This window comes from Sceloporus occidentalis, unplaced genomic scaffold (genome assembly GCF_023333645.1).
Source record: "Sceloporus occidentalis isolate IW3139 unplaced genomic scaffold, rSceOcc1.0.p SCAF_5, whole genome shotgun sequence".
NCBI classification, from domain to species: domain Eukaryota; kingdom Metazoa; phylum Chordata; class Lepidosauria; order Squamata; family Phrynosomatidae; genus Sceloporus; species Sceloporus occidentalis.
This window is the reverse complement of record NW_028316985.1, coordinates 92,934,490-92,952,621: the sequence shown is the minus strand read 5'-3', so window position 1 is coordinate 92,952,621 and position 18,132 is coordinate 92,934,490.

The window sequence follows — 18,132 nt, the reverse complement described above, 5'->3', positions numbered from 1 at the left end:
TGTTCAAAATGTTGCTTCAGCTTCATTTCTGGGAAACAGGTAGGATGGATGGATGGGTGAATGAATGAGCGAGGAGAGTTGCTTATTTTATGCCATGGAATTCTGAAGCTCAACAACATCTATAGAACTGGCACCACCCATTAATTTCACTTAGAGAGAAATAACCCTGTGATCAATTCTTTCTTTTAAATCAATGTGATTTAAAAGTCCCTAATTCTGCCAGACCCAGACAATGCATAGCAGTGTTCATATTAGTTAACAAGATAGCCACTGTTATTCTGGGCTATTCTAGCTCAAGAGTCACTTTTATTCTGAAAATCATTATCCTCTTTATTACTGAATTTTGGTTCTGAACTCTTTCTGTACAATTGTCTTTAACATTCTGTTCAGGCTTGTATTATTCTAATGGAACAATTCCTCTTTCCTCTTGACACCACTTCTCCATGTTTCCATCTCCCTTTCATTCCTTCTAGCTCTAATCTTAAATCTCAAGATCATGTACATGATCACTCATTCTTGACACCCAAGATCTGTAGTTCTTGTTTCTGGTATCTTCATGCTTCAAAGTTAACATGGGGCAGGGACTGTAATCTCAGGAACTGCATTCAAGTGAAATGCAGCATAGTTGTAATGGTAAAGGAACAAAATTATACATTTTAGCAGGAGTTTATTTGCTGAGGATATATTGTTGTTGAGTGAAGCTTTGGAAAATTTTGAAGAGAAATACATTAGTGGCATGGAGGCAGGACAGAAACTCAGAACCCTGGACTGATTTAACTCCTGCCCCAAATCATTACTCCACAGCACAAAATAAACTTCTCAGTCCCATCAGCTTTTTATGCCTGTTTGATGGGAACACAGGAGACAGTCTTATTCATAGGTATTTCCATACTTTGGCACTCCCTCTCTCAGGTGGCTAACAAGGCTTCCTTCTTGTGGTCCTTTGGTTGGCAAATCAAAACTTCTATGTTCAGACAGGCTTTTAGGAACTGGCTGCAGAGCTTTTAATAGTGTACTGTTTTGCTGACTGTTAGCTTTTGTCTTTTAGATGCAGTTCACATTGTCTAGTTCCGATAAGGCAAGGCAAAATCCTGGGAGTTGGATTTGGCCTGATCCTGCCAGACCATATTAGGATCTGATGGATCTGACCCAATCCCAGGGTAAACAGCTGTTATCCTGGGATACTTTGACCCCTGGTTTGCTGTGGAGGTTGCTAGAAACTCTGTGTCAAACCCTGGATGTTTAGATGGTCTCGTGTGGTCCTTACCTTGTGCTTGTCTATGACTGTAATAAAGTTCAACTTGAACTACCTTGTTCTGCCATCTGAAGCATCAGATGCGGCAACAGGGGACTTATGAGTATGAGCAGTGGTGTGGTAAGGTAGGGAGCGCAAGCTGGTAGCATGTCCTAGGTCAGTGTTGGGTTGGCACAGGGATGGCTGAGCCTATGTTATCCTGGTCTGTCTGCTCAGCCCCTTGGTGAAGCTTTTAAAAATTGTTTTAATTCTTGTTGCTAGCTGCCCTTGAGTTGACTTCAGCTCATGGTAACTCTGTGGATTCTGTCTAGAGTTTAATTGCATTTGAAAAAACAACCTTTTATATTTTCTTACTTGTGTTTTTCTAAGTGCTTGTAAAAGTTTTAATTTTTGTAAGTCACTTTAAGTCCCAGTACTGGGAGATAAGGCAGGATATAAACAATAAATAAATAAATAAAATAGTAATGATAATAGCTATTGTTAAAGTTTGCAGTTGTTCTGAGAGCCTTGGTAGGATCCAGGAAAACTCATGGAACTCAGACAGAAAGGATTATTTAAAAAGAAGCAGTTGAACTCAGATCTGGTTATTTAATCCAGATTTTTAAACCCAATTTTCATATTGTTTCAATGAAAGGATGCATGACATAATGGTGGATGATCCACCCCAAGCCACTGGGGATATTTTGGTGGGACTGCTAGAAGGCCAAGTGAACCACTGCCTGCCTAATGCAGGGATCAATACAACATGGTGCTTTTCACTTCGGCCTTATATATATATTCTTTTAAAAAGGCTCACATAGATATTAATCAATTTATCTGTTCATTTGTCACTTTATTAATAAAAAGTTGACGGAGGAGGAGGAGGAATGCAACCCTGGAGAGGATCATGGTAATGTTTCAATTCAATTCTCAGCCATCTTTAATTGCTAATATACTCTTCAAGGTCAATGCTGCAGAAGAAATATGTCTGAACACTAGATGGCAGAATTCTCATTGCAAATGGGGCTTTGTCTTACTCAAAAAATACACACGACTCTTTCTGTGCTGAACGATAAATAAATGCAGGCTACTAGGAGACCATTCAAAACATCTTCCCTTTGCTTTAGTAAACCACCATGACACCTACTTTATATTAATATTTTATTTTAGCATCACAAACCAACTTACTTTCCCCAAATGTCCAAAGTACAGCTCCTTCAAAATAGTCACAACGGTTTCTGTTCAAGATAGACAGAATAAGAGCTTGAAAAAGTTACTCTTTTGGAACACAGATCCTGAAATTGTTTGCCATTGATTCAGTGCTACTGATTAATTTCTCTATGGACTTACTCAAGCTCCTCTATATGTTATTATTGCTTGTCTCTGACATTCTGTTTATAGAGTTGACTAGAACAGGCATTATAAGTTTAGACACTATGCCATCATAATCTCACAAGTTAATAAATTAGGAGCGGGGAAATCCATTATTATACCAGACTTCTATTTGTACGTTTTTGTTTTTGTAAGAATACAAACACATAACTTTGATGGCCCTTAAACTCATAGGAAGCACCTTTATTTTAATGTCAGATTATGGATCTCTTCAGTCAAATGTTATGTCCTTTGACTCGCAGTAGCACCCAGAGGTCATAGGAAGGGGGTTTTCTCATTGAACTTGGCACAGTATGAATCCTAGCAGTAGGCTGCAGCCTTTCCCCTAGTAAAAGCTAAAGCTTGTCCATCAGGGTCTATATATACACCATCCATGTTATTATTTCCACTAACATCATGTTTAGCCGGCAGCTCAATAAACTTTCTTTTTTGGATGACAACTCCCAGGGTCCATCCAACCAGAACAGCCAGTTTTAAAAAATGTTTCTTAGCTTGGATTTTCCTACTATATCTATCACACTCACATTTAAAGTCCTCTCTGAATCAAAGAAATATATTTGTTTTGTATTATGGAATGTCTTTTGTCAGCTTTTGTACTTTACCTAGAATATATTGTTACTCCTTCCTGCAGGAAACTGTCTTCCAGACCAAAGATATCCAAGGTAGTCTTACTGTAAGGAATAGGATAGGATTTTGGTAATTATAGTGAGTTATAAATGATTCATGAATAGATCAAAACAAGTCTTGCCTATGTAGTAGATTCTTGCTGGAGTGTGCCTTGATCCAGTGTTTGAATTATGGTTTTTGAAGACCCACTATCTGGTTTCTCTTAATTTTAACCAAATCTTTACCAGTCCTTCCCCTATAGCCTTTCTTTGTTGTCCTTCTGGTTATTAGCTATCAAATTGGTGTTGACCTATGGCAATGCTATCTCCAGGAGAAGACCTCCAAGAGGTCTGTCTTTCATAGCATCCTATAACCTTCTAGCCTTCTAAAAGTAGTAGCTAAAGGGACTACTCCCTCATCAATTAATTTTAGCATTGGTTGTACATCCTTCTTTATACTGCCTTTGATGCATCCTATTATTCACTGTCATAACCCATGAATTCTACAACCTTGCAGTTTGTTTCCACCATTGCCAACTGTGCAACAGCAAGACTTTGAGTAATTACCAAAAATGGTTATGGACCTTTAAAAATATTGCTGCTGAAATGTTAGCTTCTCACTATTCAGACTGCTCCTGTGCTTCAAAGATGTGAGTGGAGAGGGCCACCTCAAGTCATTTTTCTGCCTGAGGGTAAGAAAAAAGTGGTGCCTCTGTATCTAACTGTGTGCCAAGAAAATTGGCAACTGATTCTCACTTCAACACTGGCAGTGTAGTAGTTGCCAGTTGTCATTTATCTCCCTCCTTCATTACCAGGAATGGCTGCAACAGGTAGCTAAGAAATCACATTTTAGACTTGAGGTTGGGGATTTCTAGCAAATACCTGACTTGTACCACTTCAACTTTGGATTTACCCTCACCTGCTTCCAGAAATCCATTTAGTGTATTCTACAAATAGAATACAGTTGCATACACCTGTCATAGTAATTTACTACCATGCTGGTGCATGAACAGATAGTGTTAAACTTGCATTATTGCTATAAGAAATGTGTCTCTTTATTCGCAATTTCTGTGTCTCCAGAAATCTTTGCAAGCAGAAAATTAAAATCTGAAGTGCACTGATTAGAGGAATCAGTGACACAGTGACATGTTTATAACAATCTGAGATGGTAGAAAACAAGCTGCTATTATTTATAGGAAAAGTGGTTGTACCTAATAGTTGTTAGAAAAATGCTAAAGGAAAAGCCATCACATGAGGATTCAGGTTAAATCACCCTCTTGTGCTTATTATTGTGGCAAAACAAAGCTGTTTTTCATTCAAAATTTATGTGGTTTGCTTTGGTTCAGCAAATATTTGCTGTTTCTTAGACCCAGTTTACGCATTTAAGAGAATGAAGCAGTAAAACTTTTCTTGGACTGGACATACCACTACAAGTTGCAGGTGGGTAACCACATGTTTGAATGATCCCCTGCAAATAATAAAATAGCATGCCAGAAAGAAACTAGTCTGAATCCTTGTACAGGCCTGAAGTTTTGTTCCTCCATGGGGGAGCATTCAAACATGCAGCTACCCAGCTGCAGCCCGAAAGGGTAAGGGTTAGGGTACGTTTTTTTAACCACTTGATTCTACCTTCATTCTACCAGCCTGTCTCCTCATTTTATTGGAATGATAACTATGAATGTGGGAAAGCAATAAACCTCAATGGGAGAGCTCAGAAATGAAATGCTGAAGAGGGAAATTATGAATACTAGCCTATTAAAGCAGTGCAATACGAAAAGCATCATTTATGTCTGTTAGTTATATGTGTAGCCCACTGACAAGTTGTTCTGCATAAGCCTCAAAGAGAGCTGTGCAAATGCAGTGCTCAATAATGGTCCCACAGAGTCCTTATTCATGCGACTATGGGACTCGTGTCTGAGTGGATTTCCCCCGATGTGTTAGCAAATACAATAATAAGGATAGAAGTAACAATTGGACTGGATGGCCCTCGTGGTCTCTTCCAACTCAATGATTCTATGAGTAGATAATTTGATAGTGATGGGGTTGTTGGTGGTGGTGATTCTATTGATTGTCCAAATTGCTTTCCAGGTTTTAGTAATCCTTGAACCAAATCCTGGAAGATGGTTAGCATTAGATATCAGACACACGTTGCAGATGTGGGGATTCTTTCTTTTGTTCTTTCTTTGTAACATCTGTTTGCCACCACACAACATACTATTTTCTAATAGCTTTTAAATAACTCCACCTCCAATTTATATACAAAACACATAACTATACAGTCCCCCAATATAAACTAAAAAATACATAACTATACAATAAGAAACAAGATAATACAGTAACACAAAACTGCAAGCAACCTGCCAAGTTAAAAGTCACCCTTTCGGAGGAAGCTGAGAGATTGTGGCTTGTCTAAAATGACCTTGTGAGTCTGGGTCAGAGTAGATATTTCAACCAGGAATGTGGCAGCTGACACCTTCTTTGTAAATAGATTGTCTTTGATAAAATCAGCATTAATTTCCCTCAAAACCACCTTCCTCCTTTCAGTGCATGTCCATATGATGTATGCAAGCAAATCTCCCCCACTTATGTTAGGGTCATTCATCTTAGGGAAAGAAACACCTGAAACAATACAAGACCCAAGATTCACTAATTCATCAAGTGATATCTGGTAAAGTCTAATGATGAGGACTTTGCTTCTGTCACAGTGATGGATCCTTTTGAAATGTTCTGCTTCATTTTCTTTTCATTATGCAAATAAAATCATGTTTGCATGAAAAGAGGTGTTATTCTTCTGTCACTCAACAGCTCTCCCTGCCTCCTGGGCACACCTTGGGGAATTGTATCCACCATTATCCTACAATAGTTATTAAAAGAAATTCCATTTCCACTACAGACCCAGGTACCAGAGAAGTACAAGCTTAGAGGGTTCAGTCCACAACCACAGTTGTGAAAAATTTGCCAGATGCTTTGAGAAAAAAATTGCTCGCATTCAGCCAGAATTTGACACCACACTTGTTACAGTTTAAGGGGGCGTCCACTGCACTGTCTGGTCAGTTTCAGTTACTGAGGAATGATGATGTGGACACTTGAAGCAATTTGGCACCACATGTAAGCAGTGGCATCAGTGGGGGGTGCAGTGGTGTCACCTGCCCCTTAGGGTCACCTAGTGTGGTCCGCACCCCACTAGGTGACCCTGAGGGGCAGGTGACACCACTGCTCCTCACCTACCTACCTTTTGGCAAAAACAGGCTGTGGCATTCATCTGCTTCCCTGGGAGTGAGATGAAGCTCAGTGAAAAGAAACGAGAGGCTCCAGACCATTGTGTTTAGCATCAACGCTAGATCAGTGGCGAGTTAGGTCTGACAATATCCAGGGGCTATTGAATGTGGAAGAGGTAAGCCAGCTTATTTCTTCGTCTGATAAACTCCTAGGGTAGGGTACTGAAACAGACTTAGGCACTTTACAGACCGTCCAAAAGGGTGGTCTGCCACCGCCCGTGTTTGCTGCGCGAAGGAGCCGCAGCGGACAAACCACGCAGCTCCTCTGCGCAGCAAAAAGAACCTGCAAAAAGTGGGTTCTTCTTGCGGAGCCATTGTAATGGCGCCCTTGCGGTGTCACAAGGGTGCCGAGATGTGTGGATGCTAGGCGTCTGTCACGTCAAAATGGCAACACACATCTGTATAGGGAGCCGCTATTTTGACGCCCTCATTACGTGTGAGGGGCAAGGCGTGTCAGGAAGTCCCGCCCCTCATGCATAACGACGGCGCCCTATAGGGCCCATCTGGAATACACCTTAGTTGCTCTAATTGATGACTTATTACAGGCAAAAGACATGGGGAGTGCTACCCTGTTGATCTTCCTGGATCTTTCAGTGGCTTTTCATACCATCAGTCATGGCATTTTCCTGGACCAACTTTGTGAGATGGAAGTAGGAGGCACTGTTCTCCTGTGATTGCATTTCTATTTAGTAGATTGGTTCCAGAGAATAGGACTGGGGGACTCCTTTTCAACCCCACGGCTTTTAAACTGTGGGTGCCACAGGATCCCATCTTATCCTCCATGCTGTTTCATAGCAACATAAGAGCTTCCCAACCTTTTCTACCCCTAGAAAAATGCTTAATTTATGTTCTCTCCTCTGCAAAAGTAATATCACATTTCAATATATAGAAGCCTAATTTCTAATTTTTCAGTCACAAATAAAATGGGTAAACAAACTGAACTAATGTAAAATTAAGCAATTAGATTTTCCGATTTATGAAGAAAAAGATTTAAGTGGTAACTCATGACTTGTCAAGGATGACATGTTGGGAACCCCTGATCTACATGAAGCTTGAGTGGGCTTTATTTTTTCTTGTCATCGGAGTCAGCTGGTGCAATGGAGATGCTGAATCAGTGCCTGCATGCTGTAATGGACTGGATGAGGACCAATATACTGAAACCTTACAAGACAGAGCCTCTGTAGACTGGTGGTCCTCAGGTCTGGAAATCGGGTAAAGAGCCTGTTTTGGATGGTTCTGCACTCCTCATGAAGGAGCAGGTGAATAGCTTGGGAGTACTCCTAGATCCATCCTTGTTACTGGAGGCCCAGGTGTATTGTATGGCATGGAGTGCTTGAGGATAGCTTTGACTGGTGTGCCAGTTATGGCCTTTCCTGGACAGAGATAACCTGCTACAGTAGTCTATGAAATGATAACCTCCCAGCTGGAATACTGTAATCTGTTCTCCATGGAGCTGTCCCTGAAGAGGACCCGGAAGCTGTAGCTAATGAAAAATGCAGTAGCTCAACTGCTGACTGGAGTTCCATATAGACAGTATATCATGCCTGTCTTAAAAGAATTTCACTGGCTGCCAATACAGTATGTTTCTGGACTGAATTCAAGGTGCTTGCGATGACATTGAAAGCCCTAAAATGCCTCTCCCCATATGTGCCTAACCAAGGGTTAAGATCTGCTGTGAGGGCCCTCCTCTGTGTCCCACCAGTGAGATCAATACACAGGTTTTCTCAGCTGTGACACCCAAACTTGGTGTATATAGTTTACATTTTTTAAAAAATAAAATAAAATAAATTATGTTTTTAACTTATTACTGCAGTTTAATATACTTTTAGTTTATTTAATCTTTTTAATAATTTAATTAATAATTTGTTTTATTTATATACCGCTATTCCAAATATGTTAAAATATTTTAAATTTTAAATATTTGCAACCTATTTTAATGTGTTTTGTCTGCTGCCCTGAGATCTTTGATTCCCTATTTTTAACTTGCTGAAGGATTTTTCTGTCACAGGCTGAGAAAACAGAGTAATCTCTGATTCACCAAAGGAGATCTGCAGACCAGGCAGATTTCAACAATTGATTCCACTGCTGACTCAGGAGCTATACAATCAAATGGGGATGCCTGTGGTAAGGTATCTGTGACTGCACTGTTGCTTCCAGATGTATTTTGATTATAAAAACATATCCATTGCCTAACATTTAAGGTGATGTTCCTACTACTCACACACATGGCACATTAATTATGGTAACAGACAGGGATACATAACTACCAATTTGTTGTATCACGCTTACTCCTCAAGTGGATTTTGTATAACATTTACCTTCACTTTAACATTTCCATTTACACATCTTTGTTTCTAATAATACAAAAATATCATATCAATAGCGTAAGTAAATGTTATAGTCAGGATCAGGCATTTGTGCCTTCTGCAGATGATTTGCTGTTTTTCTGCACTCATAGGCCAAGGATGTGCGATATAGGGGCTATACAAACAGCCCCTAAGGGGTGGCATGTAGCTGCCCCTTTCCTGGCCATATCATGGCAACCTCACATGGTGGACTCGATCCGGCCTCTGGAGCACACAAAAGGTGCTGTAAAAAGCAGCTCCTTTTTGCACCTTCCAAAGGGTGCCATAGTCGCAGCAGTGCAGCTATATGGCGTCCCTTTGGCACTGCATCATCTGGATGTAGCACCAGAGTCATGCCATGATGCTGAGTGCCATCTGGAACTGAGTGCGGCATCATGATTCCAGGGGGGTGGTGGAGTCAGCACATCCAGCATCCAGCATCAGGATGCTGCTCTCTGACTCTGCCCACAGGCCGGCACATACAGTGCTCTTGTTAAGGCACAAACAACTAGAGATTGACCAATTACAGTAAATTACATGATCCACATTGGGAAGCATTTGTGGCCATAAAGCTTCTCATGCTGGCTGAGTAAGAAGATTATTACACAGGGTCTTACCATGAGTCAATCGCCAAGGAAACATACATTGAGGAAGCACGCATGTATGAACGCCAGGCACACTTCCCCAACGTCATGGAATCATGCTCCCTCTAGCATCCTGGAATCATTCAGGGAGAGTGGCTTTCCTATTAACGCAAAATTTCCTGAATGATTCCAGGATGCTAGAGGGAGCTCACGATTCCATGATGCTGGGGAAGCGTGCCTGGCGTTCATACACACGTGCTTACCAAATGTTTATTTGGCGCTTGACTCACGGTAAGACCCTGTGTGGTAATCTTCTAAGTGTGATGGTATAGTGTTCACAAATACTCCAAATGTTCAGAGAACAAAACTATCAGAGATTTGTAATTACAGAGGTTACCAAACTCCAATAGAAGAGGGAAACTGTTTGTATACATGGGTGGGAAAAGAAAAAGCCTGAGGAACTGGAATACCTCTGTAACATGGCTTGAAGACTGAGAAAGTGTGCCAGCAGATAGGAAAGCTAAAGGAACTCAAAGGCAAGGGGGATTAAACCAATGGGCTGAGAAAGAGACACTTATGAAAGATGAAGGAAAAGAAGATTAGAAGAAAAAGACAAAGGAGATGACGCAAGAAGGGTCTAATGTTATACAGGACTCTGAGGAAAATTTACAGCACTTAAGGGCACTATCAGCTAGGCAAAATGAAAGGAAAGACAAGGAAGCCAAGGAAGCTGTCAAGAGACAGGGTGACCAAAGTTACAATCATGGATACAATATGTTTTGTATATAGTTGCTTACTTATTTTTTTAAATGTTTTTTAAAAATTAAATTAATACATACAGATCCAAACACAGAAAAAATAACCAAAAGAAATCCTCTGTCAACATTCAGGGGGCAACATGCTGCTTCCATTTCCTTATCAATTTTATAGAATTTGCTTGTTTGCTTTCCCAGTACTGGCAAGTAAGAAATAAATCAGTACCATATATCCAACAAGGAGGAAGTTTGATTACTTGATGATCCACCATCTTAAAACAAAATCTGTTTATATGTGGAAAAAAGGACCAGGTTTCAGTTGAGCAGTTCCGCTCAGAGATGTCTGAATAAGTTTATAGTGCTATTCTCCAGAGTCTGGTTTTCAAACCAATTCTGTCCTTGAAGGCCCGTTCTCAGATAGACTATGCCACTATGACTTTGACCAAATAGAGACAACAGCGCTGTACTACTGTTGTGCTTATACTACAGGGACATCTGCCTCAGCCTTATCTCATGTTTTGCATACTGTAAATACTAAGTACACACCAGTCAATTTTATACTTCTCTGTTGCTTTTAGCTATCCACCCTGATACAACATATAATGTTGTCAGATTTTGTGCAGCTGCAGTTAAAAGTTGCCAGGCAATGACCTCCACAGCAAACTAGTACCAATTTTGTCTTGCTATACTGGAATCTGAAAAGATACTTTAAACACTGAGAGAAAGGGGGGGGGGGGAGAGAGAGAGAGAGAGAGAGAGAGAGAGAGAGAGAGATGGTGAGCATCAATGTTGATAATAACCATTTAATTTCCTTCTGATCTCATTGTATACAATCCCCTATACAATCATCCAATTCTGAATGATACTTCATGCAACTTATCTGTGCAGAAACATTCATGTCATAATAAATTAAATGCTCCAGGATTTTTTTCCTGTTTTATATACAGTAGGCGTACTTTTCAAAATTCCCACTGTTAAAAGTGGGACACACAAAACCAGACTTAAGATGCTCTGGTTATGGGAAAGTAGTGTATGTTCTATGCATAGAGACACACTGCATCATTCTGCAAGATTATCCTCAGGAAAAGCCAAATCACTCATACTTTCCAGATTAGAAGATAGGCATCCACAAGGTAGTGCTTGACTTTGGAAGCAAATGACAATTACTTATAAGGGAGACAAGATGTACAATCAAGAAATCACTGAAGTGTGAGGATCCATCCTGCTCCCAGGATGTCGGAGTTAGACAGAATAGGGGGAGTATATCATAGGATGCTTAAAAGTGACTTCTGCATAGACAGAAAATTGCATGCATTAAAAAAAGACGAAGAATTCTAGAAGCCTACATTGTTATGCAATATTGCAAGTGCAATAGTAGGACACAAACACATAAATGTTTGAGATAGTTTAGGAAGGGTTTTAGGTCTTTACCTGCACCAAAAATTTATGATTCCATTCTAGGAGATTATGTGGCTGGCATTCATGGCAGCTGACAAGCATTTATTCATTTTGGCAGGATCAGCAAAGTCAGGATTAGTCCCGGATGGCACACAGAATAAGTCATTAGGCACTCCAGTGCACTTTGCTATCTTGCTGCCATATGGCATGGTTAGCCACCTTCTCCATCTCTTTTAAATATCCCCGTGTTTTGTCAAACCTATAATAATAACACAACTGAAGCCACAGAACCTAATGCTGGGATTGTGGATGCATAGAGAGCAGGGTGCAGCATGAGTTGCATTAAAATCTGGTTCACTCTTCTCTTTCTGTGTTCTCTACCATATCCCTAAATTTCTTTTACAGGGTACACCTGTACATGTCTATTCAGAAGTAAGTCTGGAATTAATTTAATTCCCCTCACCTTGGTCTGAGTGTTGTATTTCTTTCACATAATATGAAGATAGTCTACAGTAATTGTGGGTCAAAACTGAGGGTTAGGGCTCTCTCAATGGACCTTGGAGGGCTGCACCACAAACACAATGCTTATCACTTGGCATTTTAAATTGGCTGAAGCCAGGACACAGGGTGGAGGTGGGAATTATCACACACTAAATCACTGCTGAATTGCCGGCTGCCATCAGCCCGGGTCCCGCCCAGGTCTGAGCCATGCTCCGCCAGCACCTTTTAAAAGTCAGAAAGCTTTCCGACTTCTAAAAAGTGACGGTGGAGTGATGTTTGGACCCGGGCTAATGTTGGCTGGTTATTCAACAGAGATTTAGTGTGTAATAATCCCTGCCTCCACCCCCCATCTCAGCTGCAGCTAGGAAGGCTGGAGCTGATTTAAAACACCAAGTGATAAGCTCCACACAGTATTCCAAAGCATAACAAACTGCCAACACTGCCCCAGGGGGCTCTGGAAGGCATTTAGGGACTGAAAAATGTTTTTTTTTAAAAATTAAAATAGCCACCCCTGAGGAGGCATGTGTAGTCTGTGGGTCACACTTTTCCCACCCCCAGTCAACAGAATTTCTACAGGATTACAGAGTAGGATTAGGATTAGGACTAGACAAAATACAGGCGCGGTACAGACTGCCCCCAAGAAGCGGCCTGCCAGCAGCCTATTTCCCTCCAGAGTAAAAAGAACCTGGAAAAACTGGGTTCTTTTTGTGCCACCATTGTTAAGTCGCAAGTGTGCCAATGGCGCACTCATGACATAACGGACATGCTGCTATGACCAGACGCTATGTGTCTGTTATGTCAATATGGTGGCGCCCAGGGTAGGCAATAAATGGTCAGACTGCCAGAATAGTCATTGGTGGTAATGTAATGATCACTATCAGGATTTTTTTTTACATTTAGTGATTAAGGCAATAACATCAAATGACATGACATAATCAGAGCTGGGGAAGTTACTTTTTTGGATTACCTCTCTCAGAATCTCTAGACTGCTTGGTCACTGGGAGAGCAAGAGCAAGAGAGAGCACAACATTTCCAAGATCTGAATACTGAAATCTATCAACAAATATGGCAAACAAAACAATTACTCGTAGACTGGAAACATTCATAGACTGGAAACATTTAGTATGCATTTAGTCCCCATGAAAGGAGACACCAAGAATTGTAGCAACCCATCAGACCATTGCATTAATATCTTGTGCAAGTAAAGTGATGGTCAAAATTTCACAGCAACAACTTTAACCATATATGGAATGCCTTCAAACCTGAGCATCTCCCAGCAATTTCTCTTGTATTATTTTAATTGGCTCATTATACGGTTTTCAAGGTAAAAGCCACTCCAAAATTGTTTAACATTCCCTCATTTTGTGCCATACTAACAAGGCCTAACTAATGTGTCACTGATGTTCTCTCTGAGACATCCTTCACCAGTATCAAATTGCTGTCCACTAACTTCTGCTTCCTTTCTGGAGTTTCACTGCAGCCTTCACGTTGGAACTCTTAGGGGCTGAACAGACCACCTCTAAGGCACCCCTGCATCCTTCTCTGTCTTGTCGGATCAGGGTCATAGCAACTACACGCTGTGGCCCTGATGTGGCCTTTCTGTGGCACACAAAGGAGCTGCAAGAAAGTGGCTCCTTTTTGTGCTGTGAAAATGGTGCTATAGCTACTGGCACCATAGCTTTTTGGCACTCCTTTGGCGTTGTGTCATCTGGATGCAGCACCAGAGGAGCGCCGTGATGTCACTCACTGTGTGGAGAAGCATGCGGTGTAATGCCAACATCGGAACGGAGTTGGGGTGTGCGTCGTGCAGATGCCAGGCACCCACTCCACCCTGATGCCGGCCTTTGATGCCTGTCTGTCAAGGATCTCAGTTCTCTTTTCTATTCCTCCTTCCTAAAGAAGTGTATCTATAATGATGATGGGACCAAAAGAAAGCCCTCCCTGGAAGATCTTAAAACTCATGTAGATTCATATTGGAGATACAGGATTTCAATCAGCTTGGACGTATGCTGATTCATTTTTATGAGTAAAATAACTGTCATAGACATATTCTACATGAATATTTTCCACGATTCTTTGATCCCCTCTGAAGTGCAAATTAAACCCATCACTACAGGTGTAGCTGTAGTAATAATGACTGAAGCGGTAGTAGCTGAAAAGCTAGTCATACCAATCCATTGCAAGCTAAAGTGGGTGGTGGAAAGATCGGAAATCGCTACAAGGGAAGATAGTAAGAGACACATCTCAGCTTTAACTAATGTGAGACTTACATAACCTGACAGCAAGACTACTGAATCAACCAGGTTGTAAATGAAGGCAATGGTCCTCTGGTCATGTTCTCGTACATCCCCCCCCCCCCCAAAGTATTACCTTTCACATAACTATAGATTAGGTATATTTCCTAATGAAAACAGCACTCCCACAGTGGAAGAATATTGGAACTCCATTTCTTTTCTTAAAGGTATAAAAGCATCTGAAAGGATCCATGTTGATTAGAAAAATGGGCTATGGGGAAAAGGATTAAATACACCCTGCATCAACCCCATTGCAGACAGAGAGACTAATCGTGGCTCTCCCACATCACATTCAGTTTGACCCTGCAGGTGTAAAATGATTCAGTTGAAGAGCATTTGATGGTTGAGGAGTATTTGATGGTGTTTGACACCTTCCCCCTCCTTCCCACATCACCATCAGAGGGAGCCCGGCCTTAAAAGGTTGTCCTCTTAAATATCATCTGATGGGGGTTGTTTTCTTTGCTGCTTTGTAGATTCCTCCCCCACCCCTTCAGAGCCTCCATTTGTTTTCTTTTTTTGACCTTCTCTTTAATTACTTTTTCAGATTAAAAGAAAGAAAGAAAAGGCCTGAAAAGAAAAGTGGCTAAGAGGTTGGCTGATATTCAGTGTGAAGTGAAAGTGTGTGGAGTAAGCAAAAACCAGAGGGACTCAAATGTTGACCTTGCTTCATCTTTGCTTTCATTCCTTTAAGCTTAGTTAATGTGGGCTCTTTATTGAACTAGCCACACAGAAAACCACTGATGAAAATGTCAGCATGAGTTTGATATTGCTGCATATATGTTATCTGCATATATGGTATCTGTTCTGTCTTGCACACTCATAATAATAATAATAATAATAATAATAATAATAATAATAAATCCCAGATCAAAACAGGCAGCACAGTCCTTTGCCTGCCTACTCTGTGACCTTTTTTTTCAAGATAATGACCTAGGCTGGAGAGAAGGGGAGGGGGTAAGAAAAGAAAAGAGAGGATTTTCCCAGGAAAAACAACTATTGGATGGGGTGGTATTTTAAACCAAGAAGTAAACTAAAAGTCAACTCCCAGTCCATCTCTTCATTTATGAAAAACCTATGTGTAAAACAGCTGGGGGATGCATAAGGAAACTGCCCATGCACAGCCCCTAGGAAGACACATATAAATAAAGTGGGACACATATCTGGTTAAAAATGAATTTTTAATTAAATTAACATATCATCATCATCATCATCATCATCATCATCATCATCATCATCATCAATTGAATAAGGCTTAGGAGCCATTGAGGGCCTCAAAAACAGCCTTGGCACTGCATGCTATAAGTTGTCCACCTGTTCTAAAGCTTCATTTCATCCCATAGTAGCAGATTCTGCAAGGTAATTGTAGTGTGTGAAGAAGAACCTCCTTCTGTCCTGAATCTTCTACCATTCATCTTCATTGGATGATCCTTGCTTTTAGTACAAAAGTGCAAGGGTAAACCATGCCATGCACAATGGTGTAAACCTTTCTGTTACCTATTCACCAGACACCTTTTTCTACATTACAAAATGATGGTTGCTATCACAACCCGAAACTATGGCTTTGCAGAATCACAGCCACATCTGAGCTCAGTGAGCTAGCCAGCCTCCCCCTGCAGATGTCTGTTCTTTGTTTGTGGGCAAAGGAGTTCCTAATGCTTTTTGCAGAACTACAATTTCCATGTCCCTTCCTGGAGAAGCTGTATTGAGAAGCACTGAGAACTGCAGTTTAAGATGGGAGTTTACAGAGAAGTGCAGAAAGTGCATGAAACTGAAAGGCAACTGTTATACAAGCCATACACCAGTCCAACCAGGTTGGAAACTGCATGTTAAAAGCAACATCACTGGCAGTGGCTGCACCACCACCACACCACTTTTTCTCCCCCTTTCCCTCCTCGGCTCCTCTGGCAACATGGTTAATTTTAAGCATTTTATTGAGAATGAAATAAATCTTACTTTTTGCTTAATATTTTCAATTTACTTCAACATACTGCTGAGGATTTTAGCCCTTTTTATATAGCCAAAAGTGGTTTTAAAGTCATTTAATGGTAATGGGTAATTAACCTGTTATTAATGATTGATATTATTATTTGCAAGGTCAGTACTATTTCCAAGCTCTGATGTATATCACCTAGATGTAACATCCACACCATTGCTGCTGATCCTTGCATCTGGCATGTCCCTGCATGTGTCTTTTGATATAGATGAAAGTTATTTGTGAGGGAAAGGTCACATCACTCCTCCATCACACTATCCTGCACTGACTTTAGCTGAATGTATGACCTAAACAAGAGAGAGATCCAAACTGACTTGTTTTTGTGTAGTCATCCCTTCATTTGTACACCTCTACCTTGTACTTAGTTTGTACATTGCATTAGAGAGCAACACAACATGTGATAAAGATACAGAAGCCAGGAATATTTGTATCTACTTCAGCTAATCAACAATCAGAATATATTTGGTGAGAAAAGTGAGATAAAGAAATATGCAAGTAGAAGGCCTGTTTTGCTTTTGCTCTTTAGCCCTTCATTTCTCCTTAGAACCCAGAATATGTGTGCTTTGCAGTCATGAAAATGGGATGCCTTGTGTTCATTAACAGGAGGCAGTTTTGCAAGCAATCCATTATTTGATAAATGTCATTTAATGTGCATTGATCTAAGGTACTCTCATAACCATCAGCATGTAATTTATGGCAGGTTCCATCCTGGTTTATTGTCCAATAATCTGCATCACTGATTTTGATCTGATAAAGTTGCAGCCTGCACTTCCTCAGAATTCCTTACCAGGATTTCCAGCCCTCACCATCTGACCATTCACCGTGTCACTACTGATGTTCATCATTATGAAGCATGGATTCCTTGCCTTTGAAGTTATGTCGGCAAGCAGAATATCGATTCTTCAGACTGGTATCTTCTAATTCACTTAGACAGTCTCTTATTTTGTTGTTCTTGCCATCTGTGGTTGTTTGTAAAAACAAAATCATCTCCATTAAAAAAAATATATATATATATATATACTGCATTACAGTTCCTTTTGAACAGAAATATCTCAGAATATAAGGAATGTTACAGTCCTTGTATATTCAAGCCTGTGATGGAATTTTATAAACATGTAATTCACGTTCAGCACCAAGACGAGCTGAATTTTGTGACCTCTGTATATATGTCCATATTTTTCTACTGGGAAAGACACTTAGAGATCACTGAAAGGGACAAAGTGTTATAGAAGACAATACAACCCCCACTCCAGTTTCTACACATGACTGGACATTTCTACACATGACTGGGTGGGGGGGGGGGCAACTGCAGCAGTGTCTGTCCAGGCAGAGGAAGGAAGGCATGGCAGTTAACTCCCTGCAATAGGTGACACCAACTCTAGTGACGCCACTGCTCACAGCTAGAGCTAATAAGCTGAGAATAAGAGAAGTCCAAAACAAAAGAAAACCTTTGAGTAGTCTGAATATTCAAAAACATTCCAAATACCCCATCATAAATTTACATGCTCTTTGTAGTAAATTGGATTGTTGTTGTTGATAACTGTCCTTGAGTTGACCATGACCCTCTGAATGAAACATTGCTAGATCCTTCATCCTCTACTGCTCTTCTCAGGTCCTGCAGGTTCATACCTGTGGTTTCTCTGACTGAATCTAACTATCTATTACTTGAAGTAGGCATTTTTTTTTGTCAAAAGAAATCTAGGCACTCCTCTATATCACATAATTGTATGCACCACACTTCAAACATGTTGCT